Genomic DNA, 22,930 nt, shown 5'->3' on the forward strand with positions numbered 1-22,930 from the left:
GTACATATACACTAAGTTTGTTAATTAATAAGAAACTCCAGACGATTCCATTCTGAGCTGAAGAAGCTTCTGATAGGTTAGTAGAGTCCATGTGAGTAAATTGGTGGCACAGCTGTGGATGCATATAAGGCAAAACACAGAGCCTGTTTCTGTGACATGGGAACATCAAGAGATGTCAACCAAAACACCAGGAAAAGAACTGTGGAGCTCCATAAGTGTGGCTCAATTTGAATACAATTTGGTGCCATTTACAATTAAGAAACACAGATAGTTTCTCTCTTTACTCTTAAAGTTAACAAATATGTTTTTTATATTTATCAATCTAAAAAAATAAAAATTTAGTCTGATTTGATGTTACAATTAAAAAAGTGTTTTTATCTGAAGAGTTTGTAAATATCTGTATATTTGATGATTGTCAGCACAGAGAGGGAGAGAGAGAGGAGCAGAGAGAGAGGAGCAGAGAGGGAGAGAGAGGAACAGAGAGGGAGATGGAGAATGAGGACAGAACAGAGATGAACAAGAGCAGGTGAGACACACATGTTAGTCAAATGGTTGTTTACCAAAAGTATCACCGTATCATAGGTCCTCATGTATCTCGTACCTAGTGTTTCTTTTTAGGTTTGTTATTTTTCAAATTCTATATTTATTAAGTTATTCAGGCTTGTTTGCACAACAAGGCTGAATAATTATATAAACTTTTCTCAATCTAAATAATGTACTTTGGTAGAATTAAAAAATAAGTGTAGTGCAGGTCTATGATGATTTTTAGTGCTACTATCATCTAGTTCTGATTCTGGTTCTGTCTTGGTTAAATCCCAAGTAGTCCTGATTTTGAACTGTTGTAGTCCTGTTTTAATTCTGGATCAGTTCTGGGTCTGGTTGAATTGGGGTTTAGTCCTCGTGTCTTGATACAGGCCTGATTTTGTTCTGCCTTGCTGCTTAATTAAAAAACTAGTTTAAGATGTCCTGCACATGTGATATATATTTTTCCCTATATGAAGTCATTCTTTTTTGAACAAAACTCAAAACAGAGCCTATTAATCTTTCAGTCATTTCTAACCCCCCCCCCAAAAAAAAAAAAAAAAAATCCCACATGCATACTACCCTTTAGGGCTAAGCCCCGGGTGTTTCAAATGTCTGGCTCCGCCTCTGTTTCTCTCCTTTTCTCTCCTTTTGACATGTACAGGGGGAAGACAAGACTTGAACAGCTGTTAGCTTTTTCCAACTCTACCTTTTCTCTCATGTGTTCTTCAACAGGACTCAGGAAGCGTGCAGGACAGTCACAGACAACACTGACCAGAAAAGGTTTGAAAGTGAAATGGTCGAGGTTTTGCAATAACCCAGTTTCAGTGATGTTATATTATATCACAGTTGGTCAGCTGCCAGTCACATAAGGAGCACTGTCAAATGTTTACACTGAAATATGGTTTTCAAATATATTTTGAGCTTAGCTTGTTAAAACTAAACCAGTAAAAAAGAATGACTTAATGTGACGCAAAGTCAGTAAAGATATAATGTCTTCACGTTCATATATCAGGTCTATAGTGGTTCTTTCTGATTCAAAGAACCACCTGACCAGTTGTCCTGATTCCATCACATACCAGATGAAATGGTTCTGATTAAGCTTTGATTCGGACCTTCCCATAATCATGCTGCTTTCTGAAATACATTTTCAAAGGACCACAAAAGTGTTTTAGAGGTTTCTCTAACAGTTTCCTTTAAACGGCACTCAAAGCTTGTCTCATTCACACGAGTACGTTTCTACATCTGAATGCTTTCCTGTCTAGTTCACCCAGAGACACGCTGGCAGGCAGACTGGAGAAGCCAGGGATCAAACCACCAACCTTCTGTTTCCAGTCCTTTAGGAGATGACGTGCCCGACCTCCTGAGTCACAGCAATCACAAATTAAATGTGATGCTTTTCACTGACACCCCATAGTTTCTTTAACCCAGCACTCATACAGTAAATAAAAATATTAAAGGAGCTGTGCCTTGAATGCAGGTGAAAGAAAGAAGCAGCAGCTCCAAAAGGCAGAACCACCATATTCAGCTCGAAAAACCTGAAGCTCCTCGGGTGTGTTCAAAAGTTTGGGAAGATTTGGAAACTTCAGTGTGGCATATTAAGTGCTAGCAGTCAATACACTTCAGATTTTGACTATGATATTTTAAATATCCTGAGTAATGGGGCAGGAATAGCAGGATTTCTGTGTCTCTCACAGGTTAACTGCTTTGGGCAGGACACTACGAGTGCGCCAGTCTGTGACCCTTTGTGGGTTTGCGTTTCTTAACCCAGGAATCTGTAGGTGTGGCTCGACTGTATAAACCACAAAAAAATCACACGAAACACTGACACCTTTCCACCCGACGTGGCCTGTAACCCTGGTGACGTCTGCTCAGATAAATGCTCCTGATCCTGAAGTTATTCACTTCCACTGTTTTCAGCCCAGTGTAGCCGGGACTCATCCTTCCTGTAAGAACTGAGGAGAAGACGCGTTGTGGAAATGCCCACGTCGTGGAAATTAGTACACGAACATTTGAAGCTTTGAATGTAAACAGCAGCATCTGCCAACATGCCTAATAACCTACGGAAAAATGACCCACAATCTTATGATTTCATTCACTATAAGAAGGTAAAAATGATTTAATATGCTGCAAATATAAGATTTTTACATCTGTTTATGAAGCATTTTGCCTGGAAATGATTGCAGATAGAGCGCCCCGTCTACCCACCGTGCAGCCAATCAATTAGTTGGTTGGGAACAAAAGAAAGCCTCCTTTGGTTTCTCTAGTGTTCACCAGGTAATTCTTCAAATTCTTGACTGGTCACACAAAGATAATGTCTCACAGTATTTATGTTTCTTCATTAGTCACCCCGGCTGACCTTCGATCCTTCAGATTCCCCCTCACCTGCCTCTCGTACTCTTCCAGTATCCTGAGAGTCTTAATAAAGAAGAAATCTTATTTGAAAAAATTTACTGTCAGCTCTGATAAAAAATAAAAATAAATAAATAAAAATAAGACCTGAAGACAGAGTGGGAGAACCTCCCTCGCCTCTGTGTAATATGAGTCAGAGGTTTGCGGGCCATGGCTTAGCTACACCCAGCTTTCTCTGGTGAATAATACATGTGGCTAGAAACTCGGTGGCCATGTTTGGTCACTGCGCTGAGGCCCGGAGGCTTAGCGGCGAACAGTGCTAGGGTTTCACCTGGCAGCAAGTGTTAACTGTTCATCTGAAGTCAACAGGTAAAATGAGCAGCATCGGGGTTTCACGTGGCACCAGTGCATTAGCTCACCGATACACGAGTCAGACTCAGGTGTGACGATGTGGAGAATCCCAGAGTTTAGCGTAAGTGGTGTTAAAGGGAGGCAGAAACCCCTCAGGAAAGCAGAGATGCTGAAGATGGACAAATCTGAACGAGGGCACCAACATCCTGTTTCCATTAAAGTTGAACTGTTGCATCATAGTATGAGTGGGATCACTCTGCAGTGACCCTTCCCTCTAAAGAGACAAGTGGAAGGAAAATCTCTCAGTAAAATCTCCACCGAGAATAACAGAGCCGGGGTCGGGAGTTCAAGTTTTTTAATTTGCCACCGAGCTCTACATTCAGCACGCACAACTCTGCTCCACTGGCAGCCAGTCAGTGACACCACATTAGCAATGTGTAATATTCTTCTGTATTTTAATTACAGCAACAGATGGATGCAACACACTGTAACGAAGAGCCAAACTGACTGCAATGATGCATGAATGTGAGCGTGCAGCGCGATGGAAATCCACCGCACGCGTTCGCTAAGCTCGCCAAGCGCAACATCAACAATAAATTCTTTTTTAAACTCAACTTTTGTGCAGCTAAAAAGTATGTGTGTTCATCAGCCCCCCCGTCCACTGACCTCTTTGCTGTCCATCAGCTGCTCCGTCCATTCCCTCCCTCCCCCTTTGACCAGCACTACATTAAGCCCTAATAGCACTGCTAAAGCCATACTATCCAATAACCTGGCTCTGTGCAGTTGCCATTTGTGCTCCTCTTGCCTCTTAAGTGCTCAAATATATATCTCTGCAACAACATTAAAACTGACTGGCACTGTATTCAAAGGCTAAGCGAGGGCAGAAGTCATTTCATCATCATCATCATCATCAACAGTTATTTCTGTCATGGTTTGTGCCTTCATCTTCACAGCCTAATGTTTGCCAGGTTTATTCGATAGCAACCATGCTGGGGGAGTGATACAGTCAGCTGATGATGTTATGTATGTAAACACCGGAGTTATAGCAGAAAATCAAATGTCTGTGATTGGTCTCTCATGTAGACCACACACACACGCACACACACACACACACACACACACACACACACACACACACACACACACACACACACACACTACACTCTCTTTCTCAGTCACACACACAGAAACACGTTCGGACACAAACACTGGCAACAGCGTTATGGGAAATTGAGGCTGCTGAAGCGTAATAATACCGTTGCTGAGCGTCATTGCTTGTGCTGGGTTATTAAACAGCCTCCTAACAGACTTTCATACTAATACATCAGCACCATCAATCAACTCTGCAAACATAACAAAAAGTAAAACATTACAGTTATAACGAGAGGATGTCAGCGGGACAACAGGTACACAAGGAACAGGGATAGAAAATACAGGTGTCTTTATTTTTGTCATGTGCACTGGGAGGAAAATAAGCAAAGGTCAGTGAAAAACAGAGTTGGCTTGTAATCAACACCACACAGCACATCAGAATTAACACTGAGATACATCACATGGATCCAAGAACCTCTGAGAAGCACATCTGGAGAAAACTAGGACTGGAACCGAAACTTACAGTGTACCCTAAAAGATAGCAAGATATGAAATTCTAAATACCAAAATATAGTTATTCCAATAAAAAGCTCTAGTGCTGACAAATAAAACAAATAAATCGAAGGAAAACTGCATACAGCTTCCCTGAAAGTTCAGAGCGAGCAGTGCTGGAATCTTTGAACTCCAAACCTGGTTGTTCAAAGGCCTCTTTGAACTGGGCCTCATTTTTCTGTCTGTTTTATTCCACATGGATAAAAAATTCATCACATCGACATCTGCAAGCTCAAAATCAACAGACAGCTAAGAGACAGCTCTGCCTCAAAAACATGTCCATGTACCATGTCAAGGAAGAAAATCAACGTTTTTAAGACTTTTTGTAACAATATAACTGCACCAAGCAACGTTGAAATTATGCATCCTATATGCAGGACTTTCTAAACAAGTCATAACTACTAATCAGGTCGACAACTGCTCAGTAATGCAAAACTTTCTACAGACAACAGTTGATGGTGTAAGTGACTGTCTGTTGTAAAACAGTGAATGTTTGATGTGGAATTTCGGTTTTCCCAATTTATTTTTCAGTGTCTCTCCACTGTATTGCCAGCCTGGCAGGACACTGGGCATTTCATTCATTTCATTCATTCATTTGGGAAATGAAAAGCTAAAATTCTTAGATGTAGAGCTGTAATCTAAGAAATGATGTCACTAATGCATCTGGTAATACACACATGTAATGTGTGCAGAAATACATCACCACTTAATTTAATTAAGTGGTGCAATTATCATTTAATTGCACCTTAGAACACATATGCATCAACACTACAATGAGCGGGTGGAGGGAGGTTTGGAGTCTTCTCCCACCCCCATTCTCTGCGGCCTGCTGGAGCGGGGGGGCTAGGAGGAGGAGTTGGCCGTCCGACTGCGGTCTGGGGTGTGGGGCCTCCCTGCTGCTGCGGAGTCGGGGTGGTCTGCCTCTCCCCACCGCAGGGAAAAGGGTAACACCACCTGGGTCTGGGTGCAATTCCCCCCTCCAGGGGCAAGGGTACCTAGACCCGGTTTGTAGAGTACGCTTGGGGAGTGTGATTGTGTGTACAGCGTCTCTTTATGTCTGTCTCCATGTTGGTTGAGTGTGGAGTAAGTGCCTATGAGAGCATGAGGGTGGGAATGGATGTTTGTGTCTGTGTGTGCCTGTATATCTGTGTCTATATGTCAGGTTGGGTATCAGACGCCACCTCTCTGAGGACATCTCAGGCCCTCCAAGGTTTGGAGGCCTATCTCCACCCACCACCACTTCCCCTGCCAGTGGCGGACTCCCTCAGGTGTCGGTGCGTTGGTGGTTCTTTGTGTCTGGGGGTGGGCGTCTGGGTACACACCGGCTCACTCCTTGGCGGCCGCTTATCGGGGCCTGGAGCCTGGGGCTCGCTCGGGCCACTCCGGAGGTGGGGTGCCCCCGGCCTCTCGGCCTGGGGCTCGGTCACTCAGGCACAGCTGGCTGCCGGCGGAGCTCACGGGCGCGTCACTGCAACTCCCCCTGGCTTCTGCTCCGCGGCTGCTGAGTGAGCCCTCATCTGGGACTCTCCTCAGCTCTTTCTGGGACAGTGGCGCGGCTGCCCCTCTGTTGGTCTTCCTTGGTCTCTTGTGTTCTGGGGGCCTCTGGATGTCTGGAGTCTTGATCTCCTCCATACCTGCTTCATGCCCTGGAGGACGGGGCTGTGGCCCCCCACACTCCCTAACAGATCGTTACATGGAGAAACCTTTGGAATGCAAGCATGCTGATCCACACAGGTATGCACACAGGTGTACACACGGGTATTCACAGACGCGGACTAAAGCTTTCTTGGCTGCTGCCTCAAAGCACATTGTGCGCTGTCTATCTTGCGTGCTGCACAATATCGTTTATTATTTAGTAACTATTGATATCTATGACTAGCTAGTTTATTGTGATGGTGCTTTGTTTTCTTTATTATTATGTTGCTCTTTGTTGTTTGCTGTCTCCTCTGTTTGTTTGTTTTTTGTTTGTTTTTTCTTTCTCCATACAGGTGACCCAGGAGTTTTTTTTTTTGTTTTTTTTTTCTCTCTCTTCCCCCTCCTTCTCACCGTCTCTTCTCCCCTTTGGTTTTCTCTCTTTCTCTCCCTCTCTTTCTCTCATTCATTCCCCCTGTCCTATTTATTAAAAAAAAAAAAAAAAAAAATGACAAAGGATGAACTGAAGCTCTGCCATCACGTAATGTCGCATACTGCTGTTTCTGATGTCATTTAAAAAAAAAAAAAAAAAAAAAAAAAAAAAAAAAGAAATACATCACCACACAAACTGTTACAGGTAACTGTTTTTATAATTGGATACATTTGAAAAGAGTAAAAATAACCAGTCAAATATTATGACTTGATGCTGTTTTACCTTCAGATTTCTGCTGATGTTAGTGAAATAAATCTGTAGCTGCCCAGCGTGACATTCAGTTCATGCTGGAAGAGATAAAAACTCACAGAGCATCTTTTCATGAAAAGAAAGATAAGTGGATTTCTCTATTTTGATTTGAGACTATTACTGATGGCACGAGGTGACGCTGGAGAAGAATACAACTAAACTGCTCCATTAAAACACGTGTCAGTTTTATGTGTCTAAGACTCACTGCCACATATTGTAACAGCCATTATTATGGCATCGCACCGCTAAAGCTCTGCTGTTCAAGCTAGCTGACTGTCCAGCTAACATCCACGCCGCAGCCCGCTGGACCTGCTCGCCGCTTCTTCGTTGCCAGACTGCCGTAACAATATTCATCACTGCTTTTATTTATATTTTTTTGGGTTATTTCACTTAATTTAAATACAGCAAGAACCATTTGCACAAAAATAATAAGGTAATTTACAACTAAAGGAGGAACAAAACAAGCATGGCGCCTTTGAACTGAGCAACCGAACATTTTCTACAATCCGCTGAAGATGCAGCTCGTCTGATTCATATTGTGTGAGCAAGTTTTCTCCTGTGCTCAACAGAAGTTTTAGCAAATGATTTCTGTAGAATTGTTCTTCCATGTTTTACTTGGACATAAATAATAAAATCCTCGAGTTAGTGAGGAAGTGACGTTTTAATAATTAAGACTTCAAACGGATTTGTTGGTGTTTTCTCTTGAATCAATCTTTTGCATTATCTTAGTTTCTCTTTTCTCTAAAGTTATTTAGAGTTTCAAATTAATTCCATGCCCTGTACACACCTGCTATTAGTCTATAATGTACATGAGAAAATGTTTTGCTACATGATTCACTGTGTTTGTTGTCCAAAAAATGGAAAAGTCAAAGAGGAAAATATAAAGAAATCAGACGAATTATTTTTTAAACAGCTCTGAAACATCAGGTCTTTGACATCTCAATTATCATGTCAAACACATCATTGTGTCACATACAGTCTGTAATGGAGATGAAACTTCAACAATGGCTCCCAACACTCAGCGTACAGACTGAGGACAGAAGGTACTTTCTTTAAACACCTACAGTATTTTCTTAAGTGGAATCAGTTTGAAAAGCCGCCATGAAACGAACGCTGTCAGGGCTGATTGAAAAATGAGGTTTGCAGATTGCTTTATTTCGGTGCTTTTTTTTCCTGAGCTGTGATACACTTTAGATTCTAGCCAATCATTTTACATTACCGAGGATAGTAGGCGGGTCCAGGTACGTCCGTTCTTTTAGAGCAGAGCTACAGATTAAAAACGCCCAAGGCGAAGCGGTCAAAAGTCTGGCTGTACTTCACAGCAAAAGATGCAAACTCAGCAGCCTGCAACAAGTGCTTTAAGCTGATACTGTGGTACTGTCAAAGGAGGTAACACCTCGAATCTGATGAAACACCTGCCGACGCATAGCCTTTTTTCTAAAAGCCGAGAAATGCGCCGTATTTGATAGCTTGCTGCGAGACCTCACACCGTGCACATCACCAAAAAGCTCTCCAGAGAGTGATCCGTACAGCAGAACGCTGCTGCAGGATTGCTCTCCCCCCGCTTCAGGACACCTACACCAGGAGATGCCGGACTAGAGCAGCGCAGATACTGAAGGACCCGTCCCATCCTGGCAACAAACTGTTCCAACTTCTGCAATCTGGTAGAAGGTTCCGCATCTTCCGGGCAAGGACAGAGAGACTCAAGAGGAGCTTCTATCCCCAAGCCATCCGGGCCCTAAACACACACACCCGCCCTCTCACATCATCTATAATTGACTGAGACAGGACTCTCTTCCAGACACTAAACCAAGGCACAATGTACATTTCAAATTCCTTTAATTTTAAATATGTTTATATTGTCTATCCTGTAAAATAGTCAGATGTCTATTCTTATTAATGTACAGAATTCACCTGCTTGCTGCTACTACTGCACATTCGCCCAATGTATATATATATATATATATATATATATATAATGTTCTTCCTCTACACCCCCCCCCCATTTTTGCACATGTCGAGGAGCGTGTCAGGCTACATTTCACTGTGTGTTATACTTGTATAACTATGCATGTGACAAATAAAGAACCTTGAACCTTGAACATCTACTGCGGGTGTGGTGCCTGTTATCGGACCCGGAGCAACATCCCCAAAAACACGAAGAGGAGAGTCCTGGCCCCTAGCCCTGCCAGTGTAGCAGAAATGATGAGGATGATGATGCAGCAGCAGCCGTTCTTCTCTGCATGAGTAGCTTAATGTTGTTCGTGTGTAATTTACGTTGAGTAGGCTAACCACGTTATTACATTAATGCATGTAAGGTGAACTAGCAAACATCATCATAGTTACATGCAGCTGTCTTCTTGTTTGATGGCAGATACTCCCTTCACCCTGGCCAAAAAGGCTAAAATGACCAAAGAAAAAGTGGAAAACAGTTAAACATGAGAGGTTTTTGGACAAAGTTTGTGTTTTTCCATTGTTTAAGCACTGCTTCCAGCCAAGAGTGATGCCATATATGCCCCATAGCTGCAGAAAAGGCTAACATTGTTATCTTTTTACAAAAAAACAGCTAAACATGAGAGGTTTTTGGACCAATTTTGTGTTCTCCATTCTTTAAGCACCGGTTTGAGCACCGTTTAAGCACCGGCACCGTTTCAAAAGTACCGGTTTGGCACCGGTGTCGGATAAAACCTAAACGATACCCATCCCTAGTCAGCAACATGAACCAGTTACCAGCAGGATGGAGGAAGATAATACTCCCACTTTATATTCAGTGCAACAATTTGACATCGGGAACACGTATCATCAGCTTACTTTACCTGCCGTGTGTGAGAGACAGCAGTAAAGACTTTGTGACTCACACTGAGTTAAAATGAGACGAATGTAAAAAAGAAAAAAAGAAGTGAATGACAAATAATTCTTTTTATCGTGCACTTTTTTCTTGTCCCCAAATTAATTACTAATGAATACCAGTTCAGTAAATTCACCCACTAAACGCTGGACGTGCAGCTCCAGTTTGTACTGGGTTCATCAGTCCACCACCAGCTGGACGTCCAAACTAGGTCCTGGTTCAATATGAGGTTCAACATTTGAACTTTGCACCAGGTCATTTTTTAAACTGAAATTTTGGTTTATTTATTTCAGTTAATCAACTTGTTTATTTGTAACCAGATTAAAACTAAGATTAAATAAAATGTCTTGAAATATTAAAAACATTCACATCCCCGTTAAAATGTAAAATAATACCGGAGAAAGTAAAGTGACCGATACGGCCCCTTCAGTGGACCAAAGTTATACGTCCAAAAATGACGTATGAAAGACGTCACTCCGACGTCACCTTGCACAGTGGGTGTACTCTTTTAACCATTCTCACTTCCATAAACCGAACACTGGTATCTGATCAGTAGTCGTTCCTGGCAGGTACCCAAAGCCGTGGCATCATTATCATAGCAGAAGAGGAAACGCGTTTGATAAGTGCCTCCCTGTGTTTCTCATATTGAGATAGAAACATAAATACATCTCCAGGCTCCCACACACACAAACAGACACACACACAGTGAAATTACAGGATGAGCCTCAGTCAGGAGGGAATCACCGAGTATCGTCACTGTCTGTTATCATCTCTGCTGCAAGCTTTCAAACACTTGGTGCTTTCCATTTAAACACACAGTCCGGTGAGGACACTCACACAGAGTGTGTCTGCACACGTAGCAGCACATGCAACACGCCACATTTGTATGCTGAAAATTGTCTCTTTTGTTTAATATCATGCGATTCTGTTAGCTTTTGTTGGCCGGTGCTGTTACCTCTCTGCATTCAGACGATGAAGCAATGCTACTGTGATAGCTATGCTATTAGCGCATTTGCACCTTTGAGGAGAATGAAACCCATTTAACAGATACCGGGGCTCGCACTCCACGGCAGGATTTGATTGGCAGGTGCTGATGAACTGGTGCCATGAAGCCAAATGAAGTAATAAAGCCATAAGAGTGGTCCCACTCTGCCTGTTCCCTCATTACTGTCTCTGACATTGCTCTCAGCGTCCATCACTCCTGATAAAATGAGCGCTGTATTAGGTGAGTCCATGCTAGGCGCTTAAGGCTGAAGTTTTGCCACAGCAATGCGGAGGCAGTCTTCTGCTAGTTTTCAGGTGGTTCCTATGACAAAAGTTAAGTTCTTCATCTAATATTAAAGGGATTAAAACATAAAAACAACTCTGAGATAGCTGTAACCTCTGCTCACACTGAACTTGGAAAACCTGGATGTAAATACTTTGCTGTCTATAAATGGGTCGAGCTACAAAAACAAACTGAAGCTAAAAGTACTGATTGGACCTGAACATTTAAAGAGTTGTATTTGTTTGACTCCTCCTACTCTGGCAAAGGTTTCTCTTAATTTGTGATTTGTGATGTGTCGTTTAATGATGAGGCCACCTCTCAATTTCTTTTGTACAAAGGTCCCTCCTAAGAAAAGTTTCTGGATTTCAATGACACTACCTGTTTAAATAAAGGATTTATCATTATTATTATTATTAATAAGGTAGTTTGTGTCTGTGTGTCTGTGTAAAAGAGGGGCAGCAACACTATTACTGTCTGTGCATACATTTAGACACACACACACACACACACAGCAAGGGGCAGACAGAAGAATTTACATACTGTAGACATGCATATTCAGATTAGCCTGGAGTGGCAAGAATCAGACTGAGAATAATAGAAGTGCAAGAACAGCTGCTTTACACCTCCACATTCTTTCAGATGACTGCACCCGGTGGCATGAAAAGATCTACATAAAACCTGGACAGAAAAATATTAGAGCTGAAAGAAAGAGCGGGCAAAGGCAGGGAGAGACGGGTGAACAGTCGTACAGACATCAAAACACTGAAATAACCACAGCAGAACAACAATAGGACAGCAGAGAGGCTTCCTTGGAGAATGGACCGAGACTTTTTTGGAATACTAATTGCTCCTTTTCCACTCTGAGGAAAATCTTTATTTTTATTCAACTGTGAAGCAGGAAATTTGTAACGAAAAAAGAAATAGTGTATGATGAGTATTGGGTTGTAATACAGAAATGCCTGTCCACATGTTTTAAGATAACCATTTGTACAAAGCAGTTTTATTCTGTATGAATCTTGCAAATGTGCAGACACACACAGAAACACACATCTCTGAGGTGCAGTGTCTTTCCTGGATTCATTCAGCAAGGAAGGAAGGAAAGAAGGAAGGAAGGAAGGAAGGTGCCTCATAATCTCAGTGCTTGCTGCTGATTCGTACTTAGAGGCAACAGCACGAATCACAGAGCCACCGTGCTTATTTACATGTATATGTACAGTCTGTTTATGTGGCTATAAATATAAGGACATGTGTGAGAAAGAGCAGATTACATCTGCATGTAAAGTATAAGGCGTCGCTGTACCCCGTCTCAAACGCAACTCACAAACGCTTACTGGGAGCCGAGAGTGAAACATTCAGGTGCTTGTTATGTTCTTTAAAAAGCACACAGAGTGTAATTTCTAATAACACTGTTTGTTTCTTACAGACACGTTTAAATCGGATGTGACCAGGAAAGTGAAACAGACTCCAAAAGCTGGCATTTAACACCAGGCAGAGCAGCTCGGTCTAATCACATCACAGGGAAATCATAAAAAACTGTGATTATCATCATCAGTAAACCCATCCACTCATTCAGGACAGGTTTGAGTCACCTGCCATCAGATCACCGCTGAACCAACACCTCGTTCACACTGGTTGTTTTTTAGCCCAGTAGCTCTGTGAACGTCAGCCGTGGCTCTGGGCTTTTAAATGAGTTCCTAAATTTAATTACATTTTATTCTTCGGCTCCTTTTAGTAACTGGCTGCTGTTTTCTACCATGCATGAATATTATAACCATTTATTTTCCACTTTCACAAACAAACACACACATTACTTTGCATTATCCCACATTAGCTCGAGCATGGGCCACTGGAAATATTCCCACTGACGTAGCTGATCTTTCGCCCTTTATTGTGTGCGTATAAGTGCATTCAGAGGAGCCGTGCACAGCACATTGGGTGGCTAATGAGGCACACAAGCAATGCTGCACTGTCACATTCTGGCGTGTCATGAATCATACAATACAGGCAGTATCCCACACAGCCATACTTATAAGAGAATGTGATGCACAAGTTGATCATGATTTGTGTTTTTGTGATCTAACTCAGTGTCCCAGTGAAGGTGGTGAAGAGTTTACAATAATCCTGCTGCACCTTCTCTCCTTTTATACACTTACGCTGTGAAAACGAGTGAAAGTTTGTGTCGTTATCTTCTTCATCTGTGTTAAAACAAAAGCTCTCCATCAGCTCTAAAACCTAATGCAGTTTGTTGTTGTGTAGGCAGCAGTTGACAGCATTCGTTGTGTGTGTGTGTGTGTGTGTGTGTGTGTGCCTTATGTCCTCTTACAGCTGGAGGTGGGTTCACCATAGCAATCAACAGCTAAGAATGCTAACCTCTCTTGAGAGGCTGCAGGTCTCTAAGTGCTTTGCTTAGCTACTGCTGCTAGGCAATCAAGAGTCCCCCATCACAGGGGACTGCCTGCTCCTCTGGGCTCGCTGCATTATGAAGGCACAATGCTGTTAGCACTCTCATGATGTCTAATAGACACCTGCTACTCTTCAAGGCCCACCAACAAGCTCAAGAGTCCTTTCATAATGCCTGGAGGCGTTACCAGTGGCACTTGCAGTCGGTGAAAAAATGCAGGGGTGGTGATGCCCCAGACCGTCCCTCAGAATCTCAAGGTTTTCTAGAAGAAAGCTGATAGTCAGCTGTGTTTCTTTAACAGCTTTCTTGTTATGACTGTGCAACCAGTCAAGGAGCTACAGTTTCATTCAGGGCCACAGAGGTGTGAGATTAGCATTCAGACAGTATTCACATGTTGTCTGAACACACGTGTGCTTATTTCTCTGTTTTCCAGAGTATTAATATTGTGCAACTCCTGATCATCAGTGATCTGCTGTGTGTTCAAAGCCAGCAGCATCTAAACAGCCTGGCTGTTGGGAAAATGAAGACCCAGCTTGTCATGAAAGCAAACACACACTGACTTTTAGAGCAGCCTGAAAAGATCGAAGGGTAAATGTGACAAAGCTGGAATCAAGTTTGCACTACTTTTTTTTTTACCTTATTTTTGTTTCTAAGAAAAATGAGAGCCACATATGAGGATATTCGTTTAAAATTTCAATAGAACAGTAGCAGCATAATGTCCTCACGAGTGGATATCAGGCCCTTGTAGAGCAAAATTGAGTATTTTGGTCTAAATAACCCAAAATGTGATGTATCCAGGTCCTAGGAGGTTAAACTGGCAATGCACAGAAAATTTATGAAATTATTTATTTATACAATCATTTTGGTAATTTGTACTTTGGAGCGCTTTGCCTTTGTCCACTGTGCTGCTAATAAACTATCTGAGCCAGTCGTAACACAACACAGATCAGCACACAGTCCGTGCTCCTGCAGCACAGACCTGAACTCGCTTCTTTTTCATTTTAATTTGCATTAAATTAAATGCCAAGTTGCCACATTAGAGGTGTCTAATAAACATATTAACTTGGTATTTTCTGCCATTTACAAACTAATTTCTTTATATTTTTCTTTCTCTCCCTGATGTTTTTGAACTGACTGAAGTAGGCAGCAATCAATCATTTCATTTCCTGCAGAAGAAGAGTGAGACGGTGCATCCAGTGCACTTTTATCTGAACAGACCTGCTGAAGAATCCAGCTGTGTGTTAACAATCAATTTTACTAGATTAGCTTTGATTAGATTACCTTAGATGAAAATGAAAATTCCTCTTTTACATTAAAGCATGTGTATATGGGATGGACTGGTTATGGTTGTGTATGTTAGCCCATGTCCTAGCTTTAGGAAAGCACAGGCACTCTTATTCTGACATTTCTGTCACTTGTCCTATTCTGAAGGATTGTCTGGCACTTCCTTTTTGCAGCAGCAGTGTTCCTGCAGCAGTAGGAACAGTCACACCCTTCTAGCTTATCACAGGGAACTTCATAGCTCCTTGATACAGATGGCCTATATCAGAACCCACTTTGCTGCTGGCTGATGCTGCGTAATGTTTTCTTCTCTGCTGGAGGGGCAGAGAGGGACAGAAAGATAGGGAGACAGCTGAGTGTGAATAATACAGTGGACAAAGGCTGAGAGAGTGAAGCTGAGCAACTGGAGCTAAAAGAACAACGACAATAGGAAGGACTAAGTGAGACACAAGGAACGAAAGGTTAGGGCGTGAGCTCGAGCTGAGATCAAGAGGACGGACAGAGGTGTTGAGAGGGCGAGTGTAACACAGATCCAAAACTGCTGACCTCTGCTAAACGTCATCCACAATTACTGTAGCCTCTTTACATTACAATATAAAGTGCTTATTATGATTTGGTACTACAGAACTAAAACTAGAATTGAACTGAACAAAGGAATTTCTATTAAGTTAAAACTGACTCCCACCGTATTTTTCGGATTAAGCATTAAGCGGCAAAAACAGATAAGTCAAACTTTACTCAACTCATTCTTCTTGCTTCCTCCACTTATGTAACATTGATTCATTAATGCTGAATCCTCTGCAGCGGCTTTATTCCCATGTTGTTGCAGTATATTAATGACTAACCTCGTATTGTGGATGGATTATCTCAGTTGTTCTCCTGACTGAAGTTTGGTCCGTTTACAGCATCCTGCCATGCGATTGCATTTGTCCCTAACCATCAGGAACCCTCACGTTAACTTTTATCGAGGGGAAAAAAGTTGGCGTTCATCCTCCAGTTTCACTGTTTATGTTATGCTAACATAGCTGTGTCGCTAGTGATCACGTAGCACATCATTATAGCTGTGTCCCAAAACCTAGGCCACATCCTTTGGAGGACCCGGCCTTCGCGGTCTATGAAGACCGCTGTTTAGTTTTCTGTCTTCATTTATGTTGGAAGTGATCTCAGTCAGAACATGCTATATCATGTTTAGGTGGAAACTAGCGAGCTAACTTCCTGCTAACTTCTAACTCTGTTAAATGTAATAAATCCTGTTTTCATGGATGCCTGGATGTTAAACTTCATAGTTACACCTGGTAAAGCAGCAACACTGATCATTTTATTAAAGATGAAAGAATTTAGACAGTTTTTAACTCTCAGTGTTTGTTTGACTTTGGGACCTGCAGCCGATGGAGTTTAGGACCCAGATTCCTCTGTGAGGCTCCTGACTACCGCAGCTGTAATGCTCCGACCATCCATCAAGCGTGCGGCTTCGTAGCTACCAAAGTCGTACTAAAACATTTTTTGACAGATTTTTGATTTTTACCACATAAAATCGGTTCGAGGTCAGTAAGAACAACCAGAATTCATACATAAAGCACACTGTTGATTTTAAGTGCGCCTTATAGTGCGGAAAATACGGTAGTTTATCCATTCGACTAATGCAAACCTGTGTCTATTTGTGCCTGTTGTTGCTGCGTTGTTGTGACATTCAACACAGGCATTCAACGCCTTAGAGGTAGTACTCTTCTGGAAAAGTCACCTGACCTGTATCTAAGCCTCTTTCTACATACTACATGTTACATGAATATGTGTGCACATGTTCCTATTGTACTTTACTTGGACAGCATGACTGATTAAACTGGGGAGCCACTGGTGACAATTGAGTGTGAGAGTGAGAAGGGAGATCCATCATTGTGAAGGCTCATGCCTAAGCCCGGTACTAGATAAATGTGGTTAGACAAAGTCTGTGTGTGAACAGCACGCGTGTGTGTGTGTGTGTGTATTCTCTGTAAGCATGTACGTGTGGGTCATGGCCTCATTTCATGTAAAACACGTGCTTGCACATCGGTTGCTTGGGTTACTGTTCAACATCAAAGGAGAGGCATTTTTACTTTTCCCCTTTTGCCTTTCAAAAGGAGGGGGAGGGAGGGAGAGGGAGGGGGGGGAGATGAAGGCAAATGGGACAAGAGGAGGTGGCATGGTGTTTCCTCTCTGTGTGCATTATGGATGAGGTGTGTCCGCAGTGTTCGATCAGCAGCGTGAAGGAGGCCTCCCCGGGTTAGCTAAGATTCTCTATTTGTGTCTTAGTGAGCGTGCATGTGTGTGATTAGGGGCGGGTTTTAATAATTGATTCATCGATTAAAATTGATTCTGGCTTGGATAACGTGACATCGATTCATTAAAATCCTGAATCGATTTTTTATATAAATGTATTTTGCCCAAAATTCCAGAATCTCAGGTGAAACCTCACAAAGCAGGTACACAGCTTCTGCACAAAGACCTAAACACAAAGATCAGAATCAGTGAGATGTGGCTTTCTCACCCGACGGCACGGACACGGTCGGGGCTGAAAGCCGATAGGTCGCTGATTCTGATGTTTCGGCGGGTCCGCGCTTTGTGTTCACGCCCTTTTTGTGCTGCTTCTAAAGCTGTTAGTTTCATCTCTCTCCAAACAATATTGACTGAACCAGCAGCAAAAGAAGATCCAAACTACGCTTCACATAAACATCGTCATGGATTCACTCTGACTTTTGCTGTTTTGCTTCCACCACGATGCACAGCTCTCTCTCTCTCTCTCTCTCTTTCTCTCTGTACTTCAAGAACAGTTTCCCGTCTAAAAATCTCTTTTCTGCATTATTCGCTTGCTTGTTACGCACAAGTCTACCGTTGTTTACAGGCTGTCGGCCGCTGTTTTTTCCTTTTACTTACTTCCAAAAAGAAAACCTAATTTCTGCCGTTCAACAGGCTTCTGAACAAATTTAAACTTTTTAAAATTATACAAAATGCAAAACGCCGTGTCTCTAATAAAACCTCTGTAACATCAGAGGTAACGTTCATATGTTGATTAATGGTTTTCTTTTGTTTTTGATGTGCTGCAAAATATTTTTATAAAATCCCAGGCCAGGAAAATCAGCTTCATGTTTTTCTGTGTTTTATCTTCAGCTACTTTGACACAAAGGCCTCTGCTGTGACGCTCACACCTTTGATAAAGTCTGGAAAGTGTCAGCTTCCTTTTTATAGATACAAAAATATGTAAATGTACTGATCTGAATTATAATATTTCTGACTGTCTGAGGCAAAATTTCCCAGATACAAATCGAATCGAATCGAATCAAATTGAATCGAACTGTGGATTGAATCGAACTCTCAGTATGAAGGCTGTAGGACTTCTGGAACAATGGGCTTGAATACACTTACTAACAATGCGTTTGCACAATTCTGCGTAGCTCATGAGTACAAATGTTTCCCACACAAATCTGTGATTTATCAATAATTTCTTATCTCAGTTGGTTTGCATGCAAACTGTTGATCTTTGGACCCACAGCACCCCGATACAGGAAGTCTGCAAAGAGTCCTAATCTCTGATCCTGTGGGTCTTACCCAGCAGGCAGTGCAGCCTGTGGGCAGCCAATGGGGACTCACCCAGGTCTACCTGCCTCTCTCCTTCCAAGGCCATATTTGCACAAACACGCCACTCCACATGTGGATATATGAGCAGATACATCATCTTTATTCTTAATAATCTTTATTCTTGATTAAGAATAAAGATGATTTATTATTAAAATGACGTATAAAGCTCTGTTTGACACTTTGTATCACTGCAAACATCAAAGGTTTCATGTTTAGACCTTTTACCCTCGAACATTAATGAGAGGTGAGCTGCTCTCAATCCCAGCTTCCTCTACAGAACAAATGACATCTTTGCTGCCTTAAAATGAACAGGCTACTACTAATAATACTCATTATTATTGTTCTTGTTGTTTCTTTTTTTTTAATATTTTCAAACTGTAAACAAAAACACCTTAAGCTCTAAAATGCTCAATAAGAAGGTGCAGGCTTTAACCTCCACCCATCCATTTTTTGGGGGGAGGGAACGGGTTGCCGTGGTAGCAGCAGAGAAACCCTGACGACCTTTTCACCAGTCACCTCCTCCAGCTCATCCAGGGAAACCCTGAAGTCTTCCCAGGTTGTCATGGTCCTGAGTCTGTTTTGTATTATTTATCCTTGCTCGTCTCTTGGTTTTGATTCCTAGCTCCTTCGTTCTTCCGCGTTTCTTGTGTTCTAGTTCTTTGGTTCTGTGCTCCTTCTGTTCAGTGTGTAGTCATCCCTGCCCGTGGGTTCCCTCTGTTCTCTGTCAGTATCGTGTCTCTGAGTTCTGTCATTTCCTGTGTTGCTTCTGCTCTAAGTCCCCTCGTACTTCAGGTTTGTTGGTTCTGGTTCCTTGTTTCTTAATTTTCCCAGTTTAGGTTTCCTTTAGTTTCTGCACATGCCATCTCTGTTTCTGTTTGTATCCTCACCTTGTAAATAAAGCTCACTCGCATCAGGTCAGGGCCTGCATTTGGGTCCATTCACTCATTCGTCCACACGTCTGCTGCCGCAGCCGTGACACAGGTCATCGTAGAGATGTAATCTCTCCATCATGTCCCGGTCCAAGTAGGACAACACCTCACTCGGGTGGTGACGCCTTGTGATGGGGAAGAGCAGCGGCTCTACTTCTAAGAAACACGTCCACCATGCAGAGAAAGCTCATTTGCAGCAGGAACATTGATCGATCAGGTAAATCGACAGCTTCTCTCTTTACCGCGACACGTGCAGCGTCCACATGACTGGGATTCGTCTGTCAGTTTAAACATGTATTATAGTGTCTCCTATCTCATCTTATTGTACCTTACATGTTCTTATCTATCTTTGAAAATAACTTCTATCATTGTTTGATTATTGCAGTGAGTTTCTCCTCGCAGGCTGAGAGCTCACATGGTCTGTGTCCTCCACCTTGTAGCCTGTTTGTCTTTTTCAAACTGAGCCACCAAGAGTCTGCCAGGGGAAACGACACTCAGCTCGTTATTTATTCTTTTTAAATTGCTGTGATTTCCGTGGAAATACTTTGGAAAGCTGTGCCTCCTCTGCTTTCCCCTTTGGACCTCAGTCACTGCTGTTCACATTTTCACAGTCAGACTTTCTCCTGATCTCTTGCCTTGGAGGTGCAGGCTGCTGGTTCAAGACGATTCTGATTCACTAACATACGGAGCGTGCAAGAACAGAACAGGCTTCAGGTTTCATAAATGAGATGCAGGTTTGCACAGGCTAAGAACATTTCCACTCAAATATTAGTGAATGAGGCCCAGGCTGCTGCAGGGAAGCTGCTGTGACTGTGAAACTATTTAAACATAAGCTGGAGGAAACACCATACATGGTTAATTAACTGCTTACAATGTACGATAATCTTCAAGACCCTGGGCAGAAATCAACTGTGAGTAGAGCAGGACTCATCCCTGCATGAAAAATGATAGTTGCACTTGAATCATACAAAAACCTACTTGTAATATTTGATATGGTGTGAGGCTGTCCACTGTCCCTCTGTGCCAGCGACACCTCGGTGACCTCTCGTTACCTCCAAGAATGATACTTTGTGGATATATGATTAGTCAGTGCTTTGAGCATGGTCATTACGTGAGTCACTTCTTAATTACAGTGCTATTCCATTTTAGTTAATATGATCATTTTTCTTCTGTCTGCAGTAAAAGGGTATACTGAGGATATTGCACTGTGCCAGCAGCGGCCAAGAGCTATGCAGGCATTAAAGTCAGAAAAGCTAAATGCTATGTGTTGTTAGCATGGTGGACATATTGTAGCTTTCACTGGGTTCTTTGTGTGCGACTGGTGTAAACAGTGGAAAGAGAGATCTGTGAGGAGCGGAGCTGGCAGAGAGCTCCTCATAAACATCACTACAGAGCACACAGCAGGCTCCACCTCTTCTCTCCTTTCCTTCTCACTTTCACATAACGGTCGCCGTGTCATTGCACAGTGGAAATGGGATGGACTCAAGTGCAGTTTCAAACCCGGAGGCTAGGTGCGGTGTAACAAAAAGAGTCTTTCTTCACAATGCTCAGAAGCTAACAGAAATCTCAGACTAGAATTAAGGAACATAAACTAGACAACGAAAAACTATGACTATGACTAGATGGCAGGGATAACTGGGTGCAGGGACTGGGCAAAGCTTGCAGGTGGGGGTTGCTTGGAGGAGGAAGGCAGGAGAGGTCCAGGTGGGTGCTGCATGCAATGCAGGGAGGCAGGCAGGAGAGACTGGCAGTTCGAAAAGGGAGAGGTTACCGGCAGCTGCAAACTTGAATCCAGGAGAGCTTGGTAGGTGGGTTTCAGATGTAAAGTTGGCAGATAATCTGGCGAAGACCAGTTGAGTGCGCAGGTCATAAATACTGCCGGTATGATTGCCATCAGGTGAGGAACAACAAAGACTCCACCCAGCGGGGAGGAGCCGATGCCGTGGAAAACTACCCAGACCATGACACGCTGCTTCTCTCTCTGTCTCATGCTCCCACTTTGTTTGTCCCACCTCTCACCCAATGGTTGTTCCGAGCTTCTCAGAGCTGTGGCGTCTTGCTGTTTCTTAGTCACCACTTTTCCCTTCGGCCTTCTTTTCCTCCACCTAAGCCCCCTCTCTTCTGCTGCTCTGTTGTCTGTCTACAGGTGGAAAACATCCAGCAGATGCTCTGGCCGTAGCCCAGGGAGTTGCTTTCTTTATTACCACGCGCCTCTTTATCACGATCATCAGAAATACATTCGTGTGGTAGGACGGACTTCTCCAAGGGTTTGACATGTTTATCTTCCTCTAATGTGCGTTCAGGTGAGCTCTTTTAATCACACTGCTATTTCATTAAAACAGTTGTAGCATGAAAAAGAACAGATGGCTATTTAATTGTTGTCTCACTCAGTAATAATCGACCACATTTATATTAAATGCCATCTGGAAACAGACCACACGCACCATACTCTCCGTCCCAAACGTTTGTGCTGCTCAAAAGGAAAAAAGGAAAAAATCTGGCACTAAGTTTGTTGCTAAAGACACAAATGAAAACATGGACTAAACAGCAGTCAAACTATTCACACAAACTTAGACAAAAACATGAGCTATCATGTGCCAAATGTTCCCTACACAACACAGAAACAAAGGCCAAGTGAGAAGCTTTGACAGTCGCTCGAGGCTGACTGAAGGAATCGGCTGAAACTGGCCTGCTGTTGGCCTTATGATGAGAACTATGATCACAGTTAACTTAATCAAATCAATATGTATTCATTTCCATGGGCTCTACTTCAACTTTAATTCAAGTTAAAATAAAAAATAAATAAGATACAGAGGAAGGACACGGTGTGGGCCTACAGCAGAAAGACGTCTGTGGATGTGCACGCCTCTCAAAAGCAGCCAAAGCTGAACCTGAGTCACGCTTGCTGCTATCCTTCTGTCACAAGTCTCCACCCACTCCACCCTGCCTGCACTTGTCTTTATCTCTGTTGTGCACACGTCATTGCTTTGGGTGATTGACCCCAAATATTTAAGCTGCACCCCTCCTTGCATCCTCACAGCTACACCTGTCTCCCTCTCATTCACACTCGGATTCTGTTTTGCTGAATTCCATCCGTCCTCTCTCCAGAGCATACCTCCGCCTCTGCAGGCTTCCACCTGCTCTCGCTACAGATCTGCAGACATCACGGTTTACAGAGAATCCTGCCTGGCTTCTTCTGTCAGCACGTCTATCAAAGACGATCTAATGTACTCTGCACTCACACATGTGCTGCACCAACCTGAAATGCTTCTATTGTTTTGTACCCAGACTTGGTGCACATCTTTTCAAGCTCCATGACTCCTTTTCCTTAGTTTTCAGCATCGCATAC

The 22,930-nt window shown here is 42.7% G+C and overlaps 1 long non-coding RNA gene across 1 annotated transcript in view; it reads right to left on the minus strand.

Moving 5' to 3' along the window:
• Positions 1-13,809, minus strand: part of LOC120716543 — a 28,387-nt gene extending 14,578 nt beyond the window's left edge. Inside the window, exon 1 of the long non-coding RNA XR_005691974.1 lies at positions 11,851-13,809. This is a non-coding gene — a long non-coding RNA (uncharacterized LOC120716543). The remainder of the gene's footprint in view (positions 1-11,850) is intronic.
• Between the last annotated feature and the right edge of the window lie 9,121 nt (positions 13,810-22,930).

The sequence above is a fragment of the Simochromis diagramma genome, unplaced genomic scaffold, assembly GCF_900408965.1.
Source record: "Simochromis diagramma unplaced genomic scaffold, fSimDia1.1 OVJJ01000474.1, whole genome shotgun sequence".
Classification (NCBI taxonomy): Eukaryota; Metazoa; Chordata; class Actinopteri; order Cichliformes; family Cichlidae; genus Simochromis; species Simochromis diagramma.